This window comes from Leptinotarsa decemlineata, unplaced genomic scaffold (genome assembly GCF_025532065.1).
Source record: "Leptinotarsa decemlineata unplaced genomic scaffold, Ldec_3_MD MMD2_tig00026307_RagTag_RagTag, whole genome shotgun sequence".
In the NCBI taxonomy this organism is placed as follows: domain Eukaryota; kingdom Metazoa; phylum Arthropoda; class Insecta; order Coleoptera; family Chrysomelidae; genus Leptinotarsa; species Leptinotarsa decemlineata.
Window position 1 is genome coordinate 18,963,867 of NW_027412681.1, and position 18,911 is coordinate 18,982,777.

General features: G+C 33.6%; 1 long non-coding RNA gene across 1 annotated transcript; it reads left to right on the top strand.

Moving 5' to 3' along the window:
• Positions 1-5,726: 5,726 nt before the first annotated feature.
• LOC141485161 (uncharacterized) lies at positions 5,727-11,872 on the top strand. Its single transcript, XR_012467054.1, has 2 exons — positions 5,727-6,121; positions 11,501-11,872. It is a non-coding gene; the product is annotated as an uncharacterized lncRNA (long non-coding RNA).
• Positions 11,873-18,911: the final 7,039 nt, after the last annotated feature.

An 18,911-nucleotide genomic window follows, 5' to 3' on the forward strand; every position in this document is an offset into this window, starting at 1 on the left:
GAACCGATTGTCACGCAGCTGCCTCCGTGGTGATTTCGATAGTTTTTTTGTAAACACAAGATCTATCAACTGAAACCACAAATGTGCAGTTGGCTCCTGCTGGTGGCTCCGTGAATTTGTATTTCTATCTTTTGGTAACCAAGTCGCACTAGTATTTCTAAAATGCCACAACTCAAAAATCGGTATATTTGAGTTGAGACTATGAAAAAATTGGTAAATATTTCTTTATCTGAACTGTATCAAGTTGTATTAACATCCAAACTGTATCAACTTGATATAGTTCAGATGATACTGTATCAACTTGATACAGTTTATATGATCGATAAAGAAATATTTATCGATTTTTTTCATATTGATTTTTGAGTTGTGTCCCTTTAGAAATACTAGTGCGAAGTGTTGCCCATCCTTAAATTTGGCTGCACCATACTGATGATGGGCCAAAAGCCCGAAACACGTGTCTATGGATTGCCACTTTCTTGAGTGCTATGTCCGATATTAACTTCTGTTTCTATATCAAGACACTCAATAACTTTCATATTCAACCAATTTAGACAACGCAGACAAAATTTATTTACGAAAAATTATTATAAATAATTATACAACTGACAAAATTGTGCCTACAATGCCAAATATTTTAAGAAAATTTAAAAAAACTGGATACACAGGAGAGAGATATTTTCTTCATGAAGAAGTAAAATCGATGGCATTCCGCTGGAGAAAAACGAAACCAAATGGAAAAATATGAATGCAGAGACATGATATCCGTCAATTAAGAATAGCTTTTTTACGTGTCATGAAATCGTACAGTCAAAACGATTTTATATATATGGATCAAACATACATTCATTCTTCGCATACCGTTGCTACTTGTAGGAACGACAATTCCAATGAAATACTAGCTAGGTCCATTTCAAAAGAATAACGATTCATTCCAATTCTTCATTTCCAATGCTCGACCAGAGACTACCATCACGAGATAAATTTCGCCAATTATAAAAAATGGTTGGCGAAACAATTGATTCCTAACGTACCTTCAAATTCGGTCATAGTTATTGACAATGCGCTCCTAACAATAGAAAACAAGATATGATAGAATGGATGGGGTCTAAAAATATATATTTTGACACAAATATGTTAAAACCTGATTTGTACAACTTTTTTAACTTCATTATCCAAAATTTGAAAAGTTTAACCCTGCGTAGGTCGCGTGTTGTTGTGGATCATAGGGGGTCGCGCGGTATCTCACAGATGTATGAACTTAAAAATGATGTTCTATCTAATGATAGAAACATGTCGTATTAATGAAAACAAAAACAAATATGAGGTACTTTTATTGAATTAGAAAAAGTCAACATAAATTAATAAATTCTTATATAAACATAAAAGCAAACCTTAACCTCATAATGAAATGAAAACATGATTTAAGGTAGAACACCATATACGTTTAACATAACATGTGATGAATAATGCTTGAATAGAAAAACATAACAAAAATCAGAAATAATCGTTTCAGTCAGAATTTGAACTTTGATTAGTGTCCTCATCGAAACATTTTTGACAGAGCATTGTGGCATGTTCTAAACAAAAATAATCTTCTCATTTGCGGCATCTATACTTTGTCAGTCTTCTTGTTTTACTTTTTGAATAGCACGGTCTGCAGGTTTTTCTGATGTTATCTACTTTTTGTGGAGAATGCTTTTTTTCTGAAACAGGATTATACTTGTTGAGTGCCTGTTGTAGATGTGTTGGAAGACTTTTTATTTGTCCCTTACGTCCAAGATGTTCTGCAACTAAACTGTGAACTAGCATCTTTAGATATTCCCTCCTATTTGCAAAGGCATTTTTATTATCAGCAAAAACTATCATTCCGTTGATGGCTGCAATATTCATCATAGAAAAGAAGATTACCATTGGCCATCTTCTTGTATTTCGTGCACAGTCATATGTGGCACATAGCTGATCTACAGTATCAACTCCTGATTTTGTGACATTATAATATGTGATTATTTCAGGTTTATGTTGATCCCCTGTGCCTTCATCAATATTATCGTCAAAATGCAACGATGATAAGAGTAATACCTTTTTTGGCACATACGATACCAAAGTGGCTGTTTTACTGAATCCAAACATAGATGAATGTAGTACCATTACTTTGACGTTTAAAAATATTGGTGGAATCTGCCTTTTGTTTTTTCTTATTGTGCCAACATATGAAAGCTTTTTATTCTTTAGTTTTTCTACGAGCTCTAGGTTGGTAAACCAATTGTCTCAGGTGATATTTCTTCCGGTGTCATAGATAGGTTCAGCAAGGCGCAGTACCAAGTCAGTAGGTGTATTACTAACTTCAAAGGGTCCCTCAGGTTGCTTGCCGACATACACTACTTCTTGGTTGACGGTATAAAATAATTTGGAATCTACTAGGGCAAATATTTTTTTTCCATACTTATTGGGTTTTGAGGGAATGTACTGTCTGAAAGAACATCTTCCTCTAAAACCCTCAAGTTTTTCATCTATCGTAACATTTTGGCCGACGGAATAACATGCTTTGCAGTTGTTCACAAAAAGGTCGGACAAATCTCGAATGGGAGCCAACTTGTCAATTTTTTTTCTTTCAACTCTTGTACGTTTATCGTCGAATCTACAGCATATGTACAAAAGTTTGAACCTTCTAAGAGACATAGTTGTTCTGAACAACTCAACGCCCATGCCGTCTGTTGACCATAAATCTTCTAAAGACTGTCTGCCACTTCTCAAAATACCTGCTAGGTACAAGAGACCAAAGAAAGCTTTCATTTCAATTGAATCAGTCAATTTTATATCTCTTTCACGACTATAATTCGGTTGTATGGTCTGTATACTCAGATTAGTAGAATTCACTATGAGATCTATCATTTCGTCAGAAAAAAACACTTCCAGGAATCGAGAACAGTTTTTATACCTTTGGCGGACCCAATTACTCCAGGTATTTTTGTAAGGATGTTATGCGGCATTCTTTTTTTGACTTTCGTGGGTACGTGTTTTCCCCATTTTGTATTGTCTTTCCCTGAATAGTATCCTGCATAGCAGTCTTCATTGAACTCAACTTCACTACCACTTTCAATGTCCGAATGAACAATTTCAGTTTCAATTATATCATCTTCATCACAATCACTTTCGTCCAGAATTTCATTGTTTATGATTTCTTCATTATCTTGAAACGCAAACTCTGTCAAATATTCAACATCATCAGGGTTTGTAAGATCAAATAATCTCTTAGAATCCATATTTTCAGACGTCAAATAGTGTCACACAAAAGGTCGCGCAGTATCTGTCAGATGTAAATACAACAAGAGGTTAGGAATCAGCTGTTTACAAGTCACACTGCAGAGACCTACTAACGTTAGCCACATGAATGCATAGAAGAAACACATATAGCAAGATAGCAAGAAGCACAGTTTAAAATTCGGCGAATTACAGATATAATTTGAAAACACATGCGTCATACATCTGAGAGATCGAGCGCGACCTACGCAGGGTTAAGATAGATGAAATTTCAACTCAGCATGAATATTGTGTCTTACGATTACCTCTCTACGACCCAGATTTGTATCACATGGAATTAGTATGGGCATCACTAGAATGATACGTGGGACAAAAAGAATTGTTTTTTCATGTTAGGGATGTCCAACATTATGTGCAACATTTTTTGACGAATTTAGTGCTGAAGAGTGGATGAAACGCTGTGATCACGCAAAAAAGTGGAAAAATTCTTGGATACAGAACTTTTTATTGACAAAGTTAAATCTGATTATAAAATTAAGTAAAGATTCTAGTTCCGGAACTGAAGAAGGAAATAGTGATTGTCATTCGGACTAATTCAAATAAAATAATTATTTATCGTATATGAAACTATCATTACTGATTTATTTGTCATAATATTGAAATTATTTTAAAATCAATTTATTACTCACAATAAAATTTTTGTTGTTTTCTCTTAGAATATTGGGATTACCCCAATTAGTTCCTTCATTATCTACTTTGACTATACATATTTACAAGAACCCAAATGGAATATTCGTTTATTGGTCACAACAGAATATAATTACTGTTTTTTTGGAATAATAAACTGTTTTCAGAATATCACAATTATTCGAATTGACCTTTACATAAAGGTAAAGGTAAAGAAAGCCGCAGTTAAAACTAATCCAGATGTTTTTAATAAAGGATTGTTTCGAAGATTTATTATGAATTATTATACTATCGATAAAAATGTTCCAACTCTTCGGCGCATACATCATAAATTCAAATCCGAAAATAACTATGCTGGTTCCTACGAAATCTTGAGAAAAATTATGCATGATATGAGATTTCGTTGGAGGAAAACGAAAAATAATCAAAAATTATCAATGGAAAAGCAAGATATCGTTCAGTTGAGAACAAATTTTTTGCGAAGTATGAAAAAATTTTGAGAAGAAAAGCGACCCATAATTTTCATGGACGAAACCTATATTCATTCCTCGCATGATCACATAAAAATAATGACAACACTAGTGAAGGTTTATATAAACTAGTATCGAAAGGGCAAAGACTAATTATAGTGAATGCGGGCAGTGAAAATGGTTTTGTGAAAAATGGTTATTTGAAATTTAGATCAATTACGAAGTCAGGTGATTATCAGAACGGAATGAACTTCATGAATTATAGGAGATGCTTATCCCTAATTTACCACCAAAGAATGTGTTAGTGATAGACAATGCTACTTATCACAATGTGCAGGTGAATAAGTCTCCTACTTTATGTAATAGAAAGATGGAAATGATGGAATGGCTAAGGCAACGAAATATACCTTTTACAGAAGATATGTTGAAAATTGATTTGTATAGTCTAATTAAAATTCATAAACCGCGATAAGAAATGTATAAAATTGATAAAATTATGAGCGCCCACGGGCATATCGTTCTAAGGCTTCCTCTATACCATCCTGACTTAAATACTATAGAGTTAGTGTGGGCATTTTTAAAGCAATATGTTGCACGAATGAATGTAGATTTCAGCCCAAAGACCGTGGAAAGATTATGCGATGAATTTTTTCAGTACGTTTTCTGAAACTGAGTGGAAAAAACGCTGTGCGCATGCTCAACAGTTTTTCATGGAAAAGGAACCAACATAAGTTTTCATGGTAGACGACATGATAATCAACTTGCAAGAAGATAGTGACACTGAATCGCATTACATTAGTTCAGACCTTAGTAAAGATTCATCCTCCGAAGATCAAGATGGAATATTTTTTTATTTGAATTTTTGCGTTTTTTGCCTTTCATAATTTTTTGCTTTGTATTGTTTTATTTGTGATTGTTACGTTCTTAGAAATTTTCCACCGTATTTTGCGTTTAATTTAAGTATAGAAAATGTGCATACCTATTTAAAAATAAAATAAAAGCAACCATCTAATTCGAAGCAACTTTTATTTATTTATTCCAAACATTTCATCGATCAATGACATAACTATTATTCATAATTCTCTAACTCAAAAGAATACTAAATCCATAATTAAACAAGTTATCTTTATAGCCCTCATTTCCTGTGTTGACCAAAATTATTTTGAATTCAATAATAGTGGGGACTTTGTACGTTGGTTTCACAGATTATTCAGGAGACTGTGCATCTACACTAAGTAGAGACAACTTCAATCGCAAATATGTTCATCTTTGTTCCTCCGAATGCTTTCTAGCTCTTTGTTACGCGAGTTACGTGGTCATAGTTCCCACGACACGGCCATTCACACGGAGATTCAGCTGAGTAAGAGATATTCCAGGAATCCCTTATCTCGACATGCAGTTAGCATCCAGTTAACATTATATTAATAATCATTCTGTTTGTAGCTCTCGTAAGAGACAGTCGTCTCTAGTTTGTAAAATAAATTCTTTTTAAAAAGTTATTTTCTCGTTCCAATCATTTAATTGGCGCAGTCAGTAGGATTTGTGCAGCGTGAAAACGAACTTTTTGCGTCGTGGAGTTTCAACCCCTTCAGCACAAATTCAACAAGAATCCTTCGAGGACCACCCAGAACGAGCGGACAAGGAGACGACAGAGCCCCAGGGAAGCTGCAAGGAATCAACGGAGAAGGAACTGGAACTTACAAGTAAGTGCCAAATATTTCCTTCTTGCCTTCACGAACCCTCTGTATAAGGACTTCGGCGAAGATATATAGTATCGTTCATTGCGAACAAATTGTTGTCTATTCGAGACGAGTAATTTTAAGAAACTATTTATTGAGAAAAACAATTATTTATTTATGAGTGAAATTGAAGATATTTTATCACGATTGAATAGTTTATCATTTCAAGAAAGTTCAGCAAATAATACTGAAAATTTTGATAATACTTTTCAACCTACAATGGTTCCACCAGTTCCGCCCCAACCAACTCAAATAAATTGGAACCTTTTCAAATCTAGAATAAACAATTTAAAAACTTTTGATGGTGATAGCAATACATTGAACAAATTTATCAGTAGATGCGATGCTATAGTTAACGCGTACAATGTGTTTAATGATGCTTCACTTAATGAACACGTTCTTGAATGTATTCAAGAAAAATTGACAGGTAAAGCCGAGTATATGGTTGGTAACAGAACCGAACTTAATACTTGGGACGCCTTAAAATCTGCTCTGAAACAATGTTTTTCGGATAGGAGAGATTTGGACTGTTTAGTTCAAGAATTAACTAGAAGTCGACCCCATAGAGGAGAAGACCTAATGACTTTCGGTAGTAGAATTCAATTAACCAAAAGTAATGTAGTTCAAAGAGTCAGTAACAACCCAGACTTAACTCCAGAAGAAAAACTTTACCAAACAACTCACTACGATAAAGTAGCCCTCAGTACTTTCATTGCTGGTTGTCCTGGTATTTTAAGAAATAATATGCATCTTAAAAAGCCAGCCTCACTGGAAGATGCCATAGCATACGTAAACGAGTTCGAAAATTTTGAAAAAATGTATGGTACGTTAAACGATTATAAACCAAAGTTCAATACTTTCGGTAGACAATCCATCATACCAAACGTCAACCAAAATGGCCCTAGATTTATACAACCTCAAAGACAAAATTTTCAAAACGAAAATTTCTCTAACCCAAATTATTTTCCAAAAAATGAACATTTTTTCAATCCACAATTTTCAACTAGACCTAATTGGCCTAGCCAACCAATTAATATCCAACCTAGACAATTACACCGCAAAGATACCCTACAAACCGAGAAGTTTTCGGACCTCCTCAGAATGTTTTCAAACCAAAAAATATTCCACCTAATCAATTACCAAAACCGGAACCCATGTCCACTACATCAAGAAACCCAACAAAAATGTCTCAAAAACCTTTTTCTCAACAAAACAACACTTTTAGGAACCCTACTAATTACCGAAACCCTCAAAAAATGTTTACCGCAAGTCAAAAACCCAATTTTATATCTGAGGAATTATTTTATAACGAATACGATGAATTTCTCCAAAATAATGACACTGATCAACAATTTTATGATAATCCCAACCTCAGTGAAGAAGCATACTCTTCAGAAAATGCTGTTTATTTAGAAAACGAACAAAATTTTCAGAATGAATACTTAAGCGACGTAGATTGTGATGAAACTGGAAATGTTCATTTAACAACCCAATTCGAAGATCATACTTAGCCGAAATCAATGCATTTTGTAACAATGCATCACCTTATGTCGAAGTTAGTCTCAAAAATAAAATTATTAAACTACTAATCGATACTGGAAGTTCAAGATCCATTATTAAACCATCTATTATTGAAAAATTATTCCCAAACAAAATTTATCATTCAAATACTATTATCAAAACGGCTTTAGGAAGTCAGCAAGTAAGGTACCAAGCCTCGATACCTGCTTTTCCAGAGTTCAACACAAACTATGAAATTACTTTTATTTTATTTGATTTCCACGATTACTTTGACGGAGTTTTAGGATTATCAGACTTGATAAATATGCATCTGAATATAGACCTTGAGAATAAGAGACTGATAGGAAATCATGTTGAAATTCCTTTCAAGTTCAGACAGTCTACAGATACGAGTTTTTCTTTCTCTGTCAACCCACAAGAAAGAGTACTTAAATATCTGCCTGTCACAGTTCCTGAAGGTGAAATTCTTACCCTTGAGGGAACACTCAATGATCTTTTCATTCCGCAAATATTGACAACTTCAAAAAATTGTTACGCTTCTCGAACACTTGACCCACCTGAAATTAATTACTCAACTATCGAAAAAGAACTTCTTTCGATTGTATGGAGCTGCAAATATTTCAGACCATACCTTTTCGGCAGAAAGTTTACAATTTATTCAGACCACAAACCCCTTCAGTGGCTTTTCTCACTAAAGGAACCTAATTCAAGACTTGTGCGATGGCGTTTGAAATTAGAGGAATTCGACTATGTTGTAAAATATAAGAAAGGAAAATGCAACCAAGCAGCGGATGCTCTTTCCAGAAATCCTCATACAAATGACTTCAATGCTATCGAAACACTTTCAGTTCAAAATAATCCTGGAGACATAAACGAACTTATCGACATCTATTTGAATAACGATAATATTCCAGTCTTAGACAACGACGTTCTCAATGAAGTCCTGGAACCGCAAGAACCGAAAAAACAAATTAACATATTATCTGATATTCAAATTGTTCCCCCAAAATCAAATGAAATCGAAAAAACATCAGATTCACAAACCGTTCACACTTCTCTCGAAGACCCTGTCTTTCAAATTCCCATTTCAGAAAGACCAGTTAATACATATAAAAATCAAATAATTGTAGCTATTGGTGACATAGAAAAACTTAAATGTAGAATAGAAAAGGTATTCGAGAATTTGCGATCTTATATTACCATACCCTCTAAAAATCTGAGCGAGAATATTGTTAAACTTATTAAAGAATATATCGATCCCAAACAAACATTTGCCTTCCATTTTAAAAACCCAACAGTTTCACAAATGTTCAATACAACAATCCAAAATTTACTCAAGAATTCTTCATTCAAAATTGTTCATTGTCCAACATTCTTAGAGGATGTAGAAACATCGAAAGAACAGAAAGAGAAACTTAAATGCTATCACATTAAGAAAACATGCCATAGAGGTATAAATGAAATGAGGACATCCCTCAGTTCACGATTTTATTGGCCAAAAATGGCAGAAGACATACAAAATTATATTGATAATTGCGAAACATGTCAGAAAAACAAATACGATCGGAATCCTCCTGTAATTAAATTCAACCTAACACCTACAACTTCTAAGCCTTTTGAGCATGTTCACATAGATACATTCAAAATTTCAAACGAAACTTTTTCAACAATTATCGACACATTTTCACGATACGGTCAGGCATATCCATTAAAATCCTTAACCGGAGTTTTAGTAGTCGAAAATCTACTCAATTCACCAGTTGAAAGATTTCATTCAACACTGATTGAACATTTTCGATGCCTAAAGGAAGAAGGAAAATCGTTCACAGCTGAACAGCTGATGAAAAAAGCTGTCCTTGGCTATAATAATTCAATACATAGTGTTACCAAATTTACACCTTTCGAAGTAATTAAAGGTCATATTAATAACACAGACCCATTTGATTTAAATGATCGTATAATTGTTTCCGATTACGTTCAAAAACACAAAGAAAATGTCAAAAAACTGTATCAATCTATTCAAAATTCCAACCAAATTACTAAAGAAAAAGTCATTGAAAACAGAAATACCCAACGAAATGAACCCCCAGAGTTTGCAAATCAACAAGTTGCGTATATTAGAACAAAGGCGCGAAATAAAGATCGACCGAAATTTAAGAAAACTGAAATTATTGAAGAGACCGATATAAAACTCAAAACAAATAAAGGCACCTACCACAAAACAATAGCCAGAAAACCAAAAATTTCAAAAAAACTTTTGTTACAGGGAGTAAAAGAACATGAAGATACACGTGTTGATAACGCTATACCTTCTACTTCACGTGCTCCGAGTCCAAAGTGACGATATTCAAATAACCCCTATAACCAACCCCATCCTTCCCATACAGCTGGGAAATGCAAGAATTATATACAGCAAACATACATTTTTATATTACATAGAACTTAGCTCTATTATAAAACAATTAAACAAACTAGACGACTACTTCCAAATAATCAAAAATAATTTTGATAAGGGAACAATTAATAACCCAATTTCCTATCATGGATTAGCATACAGCCTGCTAGTCAGAACCGAGTATCTTATTGAAATGACAAAAAAGAAATTAGAAAACCTCCAACCCCATATCCGTATTAAAAGAGGTATGATAAATGTTATTGGAAAAATCGAAAATTGGTTATTCGGTACTCTTGATGCTGATGATGGTAAACGATACGACGAAAGTATCGCTATATTAGAACGTAACCAAGAAAATATGATTAATGAGGTAAACATGCAAATCTCTCTGTCCAAAAAATTAATCAATCGCTATAATAAAACTATCCAAATTTTGAATTCAAATCAAGAAAAATTAGAAAACAGTCTAAAAACATTTCAAGTTGCAGTTCAAAAAACCATTGGCGACCTGACGAATTACATTAGTTTTCAAGGAATTGTTTCACAAATAACCCTTCACTGCCAAAATATGATTACTTTTATCGATAATCTAGAAGATGCTATCACATTTGCAAAGTTAAATACCTTACACAATTCAATAATACCTAGTTCTGAACTGAAAGAAATAATAAATTATTTAAGCAACATCTACTCTGATTCAAAAATCCCGAAATTTGAAAGTATGTTGACATATTATCAATTTTTCGGTGCACAAGTAACTTTTTCGAATGACAGAATAATTTTCGCAATACACGTTCCTATTGTCGGAAACGAAGTTCTTACATTTTTCCACCTTTATCCTATCATCCAAAATCACAGTATTTTTATCCCAAAATACCCATATTTGGCACGAGCAAACCACAATATCCAGTTCGAAGACAGTCCATGCCCAGTATTAGAGAAAACGTATTATTGTCCAGAAGATTACTTTTCCGAAGACCAATGCACATCCCACCTGATCGAAGGCAAAGTCGCCGATAATTGTCAGCCTCTTCCAATCAATGTGGCAGAGTCGATTATCGAACAAATCACTCAAGAAGAAATCCTGGTAATTCCGATACAGAGCGAAAGAATATTCTCCAAGTGTAAAACCGATCAATATTTGGAAATAAAAGCGCCCACCCTAGTCAAGATCCCGAAAAATTGCCAAATTGAAGTGAGAAACAAGATTTTCACCAACAACGTGAAAATAGGAACAGGCAAGCCACTGATCTTACCTAAAATTGAAATGAAAAATATCGAGAAATCAACAATATATGAAACACAAAATTTCTCGAGAATCAATTTTGAAGAACTCTACGAAATCAACAATATAGTGGACCGATTGAAACCAATCCACAAATTTAACAACTCCGAAAATAACACTACCATTTTTGGCATTTTTGCAGGAGTTACTATCACAATAATTGTCCTGATATTGGCAGCTTTTAAGAAAAATTGGATTAAAACCCGTATACTGGGATGTTGTTGCTTCAAAACACCCCAAAAAGAAGAAAATACCAATGACGAAGATATGGTTCCAAGCCGCCAAAATAATTCCATTATTTTTTCGGCCTAAGGAGGGAGGAGTTACGTGGTCATAGTTCCCACGACACGGCCATTCACACGGAGATTCAGCTGAGTAAGAGATATTCCAGGAATCCCTTATCTCGACATGCAGTTAGCATCCAGTTAACATTATATTAATAATCATTCTGTTTGTAGCTCTCGTAAGAGACAGTCGTCTCTAGTTTGTAAAATAAATTCTTTTTAAAAAGTTATTTTCTCGTTCCAATCATTTAATTCGCGCAAGCCGCAAAAATTTCACCTTATTTCCTATTCTTGACAAAGTGTAATTAGTTTTAATCTCTCACCTCCTACATTTCAATACAGTATATCTAATCATATTCAATATTCATCTGTTGTCGGAAGTTTCATCAAAACTGGTCGTTTACAAAAAAATTGTCATTATTTTAAATAAATTGATGGATGTAGCCATTACTATGTAGTAGGAAATCATAATGAAAAGAGAAATTAAAATTTCTATGTTTTTTACCAATTTTATTTGTAACTAACGTTACTGCAGTTTCATCCTATACGGACATTTTCAAACTTATACAAATAAAAGTGGTAAAAAACAGAAATTTTCATTTCTCTTTTCATTATTTTAAATAGTTTTGAATATTTGCCAATTGTAATATCTTAAAAGAGCAATGGGAAACTTGCGTAATATATATGTTTAATTGTGAATTTTACTATATTTCGGACTCCTATTGTTTCTGAAAGAACAAATTGAATTTTATTTATTTTTTCAGATATTTCAAATCATGTCATAATCATATTACACGATGCTCGCCATGTATTATTCGAAATGAATAAACTTGTAATGAGATCATCATCGAAACGCAACATTATCTTTGACGGCACGAACCAATTCAATTTTCAATTGGTTAGTAGATGTGAAGTGTATTATTGTTGACTCTCTGCCATCTGTAATATCGTTTGCTGTAATATTGGACCAACAAGAAAGCCTGTTGACAACATTGAAATTCAAAAAATAATAACAACAATAAAATCGTTGAAAATGATACATTCTGCTTTTGATTTTTCTCTGCTTTTGATTATTCTCAGGTGAAAAACAGTTCCTCCGAAATAAAAATGTTTTTAATGAATTATTCATTATCAAATAGTGTGTAATAAAAGTGAAATGTCTTGAAAGAAAATCCGAAAAATGCACCTAACTGAAATGAACTCGATTTATCGAATTAATATTCTCGAAAAAGTTCATTTTGTGTGGAAACGTAGTTTTCACTGGAGTTGTAGATATTTTCATCACCTGCATTTTTCATATTCAGGTTCATTTTTAAAAGATCCAGTAAATATGGAAAAACGTCTCCCACCTTTGAAAGTTCACTTCTTCTCATCCCTGTCAACCTGGATCAATTTCTGAAGAGTAATTTAAACAATTTAAATGCCGTTTTTTTTTGACGAATGTTATTTTGTAACCAATTACAAATTATTATTGACCAATATCGTCCGATCCAAAAAAAACCTTGTCCTTATACTTATTTGGATGATATTCAGAGGATTACTTTATTCAAAGCTTCAGATTTTTCAAACAAAGTGAGCGGTGAGTTCCGAATGTGAAAACCAACCATTAAAGAAGCAGAATTTAATGTGAGATTGCGTGTATTTTTATTACTGATGAATGTGTACAAAAAATATCATTATATTCATATTCGAAAATGTTTATCCTTGAGTACGGAATACGGAATGCTGCAGATTTGGACGTCCATTATCTATAACGGTGTCAACGGATCTGCAATTCACTTGATATTTCTATTTATTTCAATGATATTTTCATGCATTGCCCAACCAAATCACCTATTTATTACATTGAAAAAAATTTTCCACATTATAATAAAAATACTGTCTCTCAACTCATGTTTCACTAAACTAGTTAGCATCATCAGGAAAGACCAAGACCAAGTCTCAGATTCATTCTACGACAAAGATTCCCAATTCTACTTATTATACTGATTTCTTGTCAGTTGAGGTTGCAATAATTTGTTTTTTTCAGCCTTATAACATTGATAAATGTTGGACTCATCGTTAACATTATTGTCAATTTCGATTTCTTTCCAATTTTGATTTGAGTTACTCATTCGAATACTTCGGTTGTGTATTAAAGGGCACGACAGGAGTAAAAGTAATCGTATTGCCGACTCTTCAGTCAAGGAAGCGGCTGGACTAAGAATTTCAGGTCCCGTGGCATCTACGGTCTGAAGACTTCGACAATTGCGGAACTAGCCAAACATTACACCCATGCTCAATCCCTGAAGAGATGGGATGAAATCAAAGGATGCAATCTTGTCAGAATCACTCTGGGCGACCGCGAGAAGTTGGTGTCGAAGAAATATCTGGCGATTACCAGGAAAAATCTACGCTTAACAGTAGGATTTCTGACTGGCCTGACCTGTGAAAATGAAGATGAAACTGTCAGGCATGTCCTATGCGAGTGTCCGGAGTTATAGTTAATAAGAGAGTGTGGGTTCGGCGAGTCTTGGCCTAAACCTGCCGATATGAAGAAGATGTCTCCTAGTGACCTGTCCACCTTCCTGGAAAGGACAGGATGAACGATGACCCAGGGGAACAACTCTTCGGGAGGATGTACAATGGGTTAGATGTGGCCTAAATGCTGTGGGCCTACAGTCACTCTCCCTACTCTACAGATACAGATACTTCATTTGTGATATTTTGAATATTCTATATTTTTTATTTGATCGTTTGCTTCAAATCCTTAGATTCTGAATCTTTTTGCGAGAATGAAATTTCAAACCTGTAACATTCACTAGGAAACATTGACAACCACATCCAGTTCGCTTCATGGAAAAAAATTGTATTATGAAATGAATACCTTAAAAACACTTTTCTCCCATCGGAACAGAAAATAATATCTACCGACGCGCATTTCGCAAACCAATATAGTCCTTTCCTGATAATGAAACCTTAGTTCTCAATAAACTACTTTCGAACAAATATTAGATTCAGTTTAATTTTGTAGAATAACATATACATTGTTATGTTTACTTATAATGTTTCTGAATTCAAATGTGGTTACAGTATAACAAATTTCTTGTATTTTTTTTTATTTCATGAATGTCACCGACATCTGATAAATCAATTTTTGTATAATTGGGAAATATTGCCAAGTATTGCGGAAACCATACGAACCTGATATTCATTACACGATAAATAATCTATTTTTCTGTTTTCCTACGTTTTACAACATCTCAAGAAGTACTACATTTCACATTTCTCAAGGCATTGAATCAGAAGTAGTTTTGGATAATTGAAAGTTTCAAAAGATCCTTCCAAAATGTTTATTTGAAATTAGGTTTTCCAGTTTATATTCTATTTGTTGAATATTTTCTTAGTAAGTATGTAACACCATTTGATAGTGGACGTACTCATGAAAAAGACCATTGACTATTCAAATATCAAATATTTGGTTGAAAATTAACTTTTCAGGTTGAAAAATCTAATAAAATCTAAAATACTACATGACTTCATAACGTTGAATTTCATTTCTAATTTCCACTTTAATGTGCCCAATGTGCCAAATATGACCCACATTATCATTCAAAATAAAATATGACCTTTGTAAACTGCTTATATGTTTTTGACGCAATTATGATATTTGAATGTATATTTTTGGGAAAGAAAGATTTTGGCATTCTACTTTTTCATCTTTATAGAAAAAAAAGTGAATCCCCAAAAAAAATGGGAAAATAAATCAATTTGAAAATAGTAACTCTACAGGCTGATTCACGGTGGATGGCACATTAGACGTTTCTGGTGAACCAGACAACGGATCACTTTGAAAATTTAATGGAGGGCATATTCGAACATTCTCTAGCCAACTAAAATATTTTCGACAATGCGGTGTTGCCGCTTCTATTAGAAAACAGTAGCAACTTTGATTTTTCAAATGGAACACTCTGTATATAATATTATTTTTGGAATCTCCAACAATTGCCCGACAACTTTTCTTGATATTTTCCTATACCCATCTGTTACCGTTTTCGAAATAAAAATCAATTTCAATTTTTTTCTTCGAAAATCATGACTTCTAAAAATGCCGATATCTTTTAGTTGAGAAGTACTATGATATCGAAATTTGGTTTGGAGTTAGGTGATACTTGGACACTTCCCACACGTCAGCCTAATCTCCGTTACTTCAATACAGGGTGGTAAAAAAATACAGTTTTTTCGTTTGCTTGAAAAAGTTGCTGAAATTTGATTATTTTGAATAGAACATCCTATATATTATTGAAAATTCGAAAAGCTGCTGAAATTTGCTTTCTTTCTATGTATATCATACCTATACCTAACTAGTCAAGTTTCGGACTTATGAACATTTATTTGTGAAAATGTCCCTTCAGAATGGTATTTCCATTCGGTATTTGGTAAGCAGGCCATGATTACTATTTGACAGTAGCGTTGTGACATTCTCCTTATAATATCGACATTTTCGTCACTTCAGAAGTTGCAAATACCTTCAAAACGATGGAACAAAACTATTCAAACGAAGTTCTTATGAATTTGTTTATTATTTTTGGACAGTGTGACAAAATTATCAGCAGAACATGTAGAAAGTTCAATGAAATGTATCCAAATCTACCGCCAATGAACCTCAAGAAATTTATACGAATTCAGAACAATTTCAATATGTTTGGATAAACTTTCAAAAAGCACCAAGAAACTTGAAATTGGAAGTATTGATATGAATAATTATAAAAAAGTAAGACAATCATGTGGAATATTTCAAAATATGTTCGAATCGCTGGCCGTTCACTTCCAAACACTTGCGGGTGTTGACTGCTTTCGTGGTGGCAGATCTGATTTCATTGGGATCCAAATCTTCAAATGTTTGGGCAATCCTTTCTAACAATTCATCTCTCGAACGCACGGGTATTTTGTAAACTTTTTCTTTAAACATTCCCCACAAATAAAAATCTAATGGATTAAGATCGGGTGATCTCGCTGGTCAATTCCATGGTCCCAAGCGCCTCATTCACCGATCGTCAAATAGTCTATCCAGTTCTGCGCTCACTTCTCTTGTGCAATTAGCAGGAGCTCCGTCTAGTTGATACCAACAGTTTCGATAATCTTCGAGTGGCAGATTATCCACGAAACTGTCTACAGTATTCTCCAAAATATTCAGGTAGCTTCTGGATGTTAATGACATCGTATATCACGTACCTCAATTTGTTGTCCATCAACATGCAGAAGACATTAAAACTAATTTTTTCTTGAAATCCGGCTTCTTTTGTGACGTGAGGATTTTCACTGGACCAATAATGACGATTTCTTCTACTGAAAATCCTTTCTCTCGAAAATTTCGATTCATCAGTCCAAATAATTTTATTTAAAAAAAGTGGATCTTCTTGAATGCGTGTCAACAACATTTCACAAAATTCTACTCTCTGTTGAGGATCTTGAGGCTTCACTGTTTGAATTTTGGTGAATTTATAATCATGCATTTTATGTCTTCGCAAGACTCGTTGAACCGATGAATATTTTATACCCAAATCTTCTTCAGCACTTCTTATCGATGACTCGGGAAATGCGTGAAAATATGCTAAGACATTAATCTGGTTGTCTTCGAAAGTTACGGGTCGAGGCAAGTTTCTTGGTGCTTTTAAAGTTGATCCAAATGCATTGAAATTGTTCTGAATTCGTATAAATTTCTTGAGGTTCATTGGCGGTGGATTCGGATACATTTCATTGAACTTTCTACATGTTCTGCTGATAATTTTGTCACACTGTCCAAAAATAATAAACAAATTCATAAGAACTTCGTTTGAATAGTTTTGTTCCATCGTTTTGAAGGTATTTGCAACTTCTGAAGTGACGAAAATGTCGATAGTATTAGGAGAATATCACAACGCTACTGTCAAATAGTAATCATGGTCTGCTTACCAAATACCGAATGGAAATACCATTCTGAAGGGACATTTTCACAAATAAATGTTCATAAGTCCGAAACTTGACTAGTTAGGTATAGGTATGATATACATAGAAAAAAAGCAAATTTCAGCATCTTTACGAATTTTCAATAATATACAGGGTGTTCCATTTAAAATAATAAAATTTCTGCAACTTTTTCAAGCAAACGAAAAAACTGTATTTTTTTACCACCCTGTATTGAAGTAACGGAGATTAGGCTGACGTGTGGGAAGTATCCAAGTATCACCTAACTCCAAATCAAATTTCGATATCATAGTACTTCTTAACTAAAAGATATCGGCATTTTTAGAAGTCATGATTTTCGAAGAAAAATATTTAAATTAATTTTTATTTCGAAAACGGTAACAGATGGGTATAGGAAAATATCAAGAAAAGTTGTCGGGCAATTGTTGGAGATTCCAAAAATAATATTATATACAGAGTGTTCCATTTGAAAAATCAAAGTTGCCACTGCTTTCTAATAGAAGCGGCAACACCGCATTGTCGAAAATATTTTAGTTGGCTAGAGAATGTCCGAATATGCCCTCCATCAAATTTTCAAAGTGATCCGTTGTCTGGTTCACCAGAAACGTCTAATGTGCCATCCACCGTGAATCAGCTTGTATACAAAGATGTGTAGATCATGCAAATGAGTTACTTCCAGACACAAACTGAAAGAGAAATCCCTATCGACACGACTACTTTTTTATAAATATTGAATGACACAAAAAAATAATTCTTTTGAAACAAATACTTTTAAATGAACACTGAATTAAACAAAAAACACTTTTCTCTACTCAGTTTGTGTTCCAGACATTCGTTATTGAATTTAATCAGATATCATTCACAGGATTGCTACACAATGTGTCAAATTGAAAAGGTGAAACTTCACCCACATAGAACACTGTCATTCTTCTCATTGGTTGACATCTAGTGTTTCGAAATAAAACACTCACCTGATTGCCTCTTCAGCACTAAACTGGATAACATTATAGGATGAAGCACCCAATTTATTCGTGAAATAACGACGTTTTGTCACGAGTGAGTTAAATCTCCCCATGTCATCGATGACATTACTCAGAAAGTAGAAAATTTAAACTTTTCTTTCCAAAATATACACACTTCAATTTAAACAAGATTTCTATGTCTGAGATTCAATCAAATAAGCGAATGGATTTCAGTCAATACTGCCATTGATGACATGAGTAGAATAGTTTGACATAAAGTGTAATTTCATAAATGAACTGAGTGCTTCATCTTATAAGAGTGATAATGACAGTTTTCCATGTAGTGAAATGTTACCGCCTT